The following is a 3,019-nucleotide window of genomic DNA, read 5'->3' on the forward strand; positions in this document are numbered from 1 at the left end:
AACGCTTCCTAGGGCGGTGGTCACTTTGGGTGCAAAGACTACTCCAAAACAGTCTCTGCCTCAAAAAGTTGGATCCAAACGTGATGCTGCCTCCCTAGCTGCCCAGATGGGCAAGGGGGGGGGGGGGGGACCCAGGCTCTGGCGCCTCCAAACTGACCCGAGACACAAAAGGCTACACGTGCATACTTGGAGGGAGAAAGGCAAAGCCTGACTCCCGTTTTTGAGGCTCTAGAGAAAGCCAAGCTTCACCCTTAACCTAAGGTGTTCCTTCCCCTAAGAAGCTAGGCACCAAAAGGCCCCAAACCTCAGTTTGAATACAATGGACAAAGGTGCTATCAGGCTGTTAAAGCCGCCTTCCTTTCTGTCAATGGATAAGTTGAAGAATGAGTGGCATGTACTTATCAATCATAATCACGATTAAGTGGGATAGCTCAATCCCTGGAGTGGGGGTGGGAGAGGTTCTTTGGCTGTTTGGGGGGACTCTGGGGGTGTCAAAAACTATATTAATAAAGAACAAAGATGCAGATTGCTTTAAAAAGAAAAGAGGTCCAACCGTTTACCTAGAAAATAACAATGCCCTGCACTTCTAGTTCCAAGCATTTTCCCATTTATCCTCCAGTGAGCTTCATGGGTCTGGAGATCAGTCATACTATTATACCCATATCGAAGAAACATGGGGGCTTGGGATGAGAGAGACAGTTGATGGAGATTACAATGGTAATAAAGGAAAAAGAAGAGTTCCAGACAGAAATTACAGTGAGGGGTTAATGCTTTACAATGGACACAAAAGGGAAAGGTCTTTGGCCTAAGGGGAGAAACCTTTGGGACAAAAGAGATACTCAACAACTTAAAGTCTGTTAGTCTTGAGAGGCACTGTAGTAGGACTTTCCCTCTCCTGGTGTGACCAGGTCAAACCGGGAGCCTTCACCCTTAAGCTAAGTAAACTGGGGTTCATTTAATCTTTCTAGGCTACAAGTTCGGGGGCATCTAGATTCCATGTTGACATATACATATGTACAAAAGTATTTATAGCAGTTCTTTTGGGGGCATCAAAGATCTGGAAATTAAGAAGACCTCTATCAGAAGAATGGAGGGGCAGCTGGGTAGCTCAGTGGATGGAAAAGTCAGGCCCAAGGATGAGAGGTCCTGAATTCAAATCTAGCCTCAGACACTTCCCAGCTGGGTGACCCTGGGCAAGTCACTTAACCCACATTGCCTAGCCCTTACCACTCTTCTGCCTTAGAACCAATACACAGTACTGATTCTAAAACGGAAGGTGAGGGGTTAAAAAAAAGAAGAATGGATACACAAATTATGGTATATGAACACAATGGAACATGATTTGGTTGCATGAAGTAAGAAAGGAGATTGGTTCCTGGTCATGTGGCCATCAAGTTGGAGGACATTTTCTTTGAGCCACACACACAACCCCTGAAACCACTCCAAGAAAGGAATTATGTACAAGAGATGAAGCAATTTCCGTTGTCTCCATGATCTAGGAAACCAAGAACCCAAACCCAAATCCAAATGAGGTGGAAATCCAATAACCCCCAGCTCTGCCATTCAGCATCCCTTTCCCACCTCCCACATCCATGTAACAGCTGGGCTGCACAAGCTGACCCCCAAGCCTGCAGCAGAACTCAATTCTACACTACTTGGGAAAACCAAAAGACAGAAACTGACTCAGGCTGCAACAGCAGCAGAGCAGGATGCTCAAATATAGTTCAGTCAGAGAACGGAAGAACATGTCACGTGACTCTGGGTGGAATTCCACTAAACCTGAGGGCAAGAGCCTAGCTTGCCACTGAAGCCAGTTCTGGCCCCCCAGAAGTCCTTGGGGCAGAGACTGAAGTCAATGACATGTAAATTGCCCTGCTGGGGAAGAGACTCTGAGCTTTTCAGATCTAGCCCCCAGGGAGTCACACTCCAGAGGATGGAATCCCAAAGTAAGTCAGACTAGGAAAAATCCTGAAATTGTCAAAGACATCAAGAGAAAAAAAACAGTTTAAGAAACTGGGCAAAAGCAAAGAAAGCAATAAGGAAAATTAATAATGCTTCCAAATTGGCTAAAAGTATCCAGACATCTGGGGAGGGGATATCATAAAACAAAGGAAAATGAATAATACCAGCAGATTTCCCAGAGAAGCCAGAGTTCTGGCAAGGTCCTACCCAGCTGGAGAGTACATGCTTGGTGACAAAATGTTATCCAAGACCCAGCTGAGCTGAAAACAGGACCAGAAACACTTATTATGCACCTATTTTGTGCCAGGCACTTTACAGATACTATTTCATTTGTGCCCATTTGATTATATGTTAGCTCCCCACTCCCCATTAGAATGTAAACCCCTTCCCAAGACAAACACAGGAACTATATGAACACAACTACAAAACACTCACCACACAACTAAAACTAGACTTGAGCAATTGGAAAAACATTAACTGCTCATGGGTAGGACGAGCCAACATAATAAAAATGACTATCCTGCCCAAACTTATTTATCTATTTAGTGCCATACCCATGGAACTCCCAAAAAATTTCTTTACTGATTTGGAAAAAAGCATAACAAAGTTCATTTGGAATAACAAAAGATCAAGGATATCCAGGGAAATAATGAAAAAAAACACTAATGAGGGGGGCCTTGCAGTCCCAGACCTCAAACTATATTACAAAGCAGCAGTCATCAAAACAATTTGGTACTGGCTAAGAGACAGAAAGGAGGATCAGTGGAATAGACTGGGGGAAAGCGACCTCAGCCAGATAGTATGCGATAAACCCAAAGATCCCAGGTCTTGGGACAAAAATTCACTATTTGATAAGAACTGCTGGGAAAATTGGAAGACAGTGTGGGAGAGACTAGGAATTGATCAACACCTCACACCCTACACCAAGATAAATTCAAAATGGGTGAAAGACTTAAACATAAAGAAGGAAACCATAAGTAAATTGGGTAAACACAGAATAGTATACATGTCAGACCTTTGGGAAGGGAAAGACTTTAAAACCAAGCAAGACATAGAG

Source organism: Monodelphis domestica, chromosome X (assembly GCF_027887165.1).
Source record: "Monodelphis domestica isolate mMonDom1 chromosome X, mMonDom1.pri, whole genome shotgun sequence".
NCBI classification, from domain to species: Eukaryota; Metazoa; Chordata; class Mammalia; order Didelphimorphia; family Didelphidae; genus Monodelphis; species Monodelphis domestica.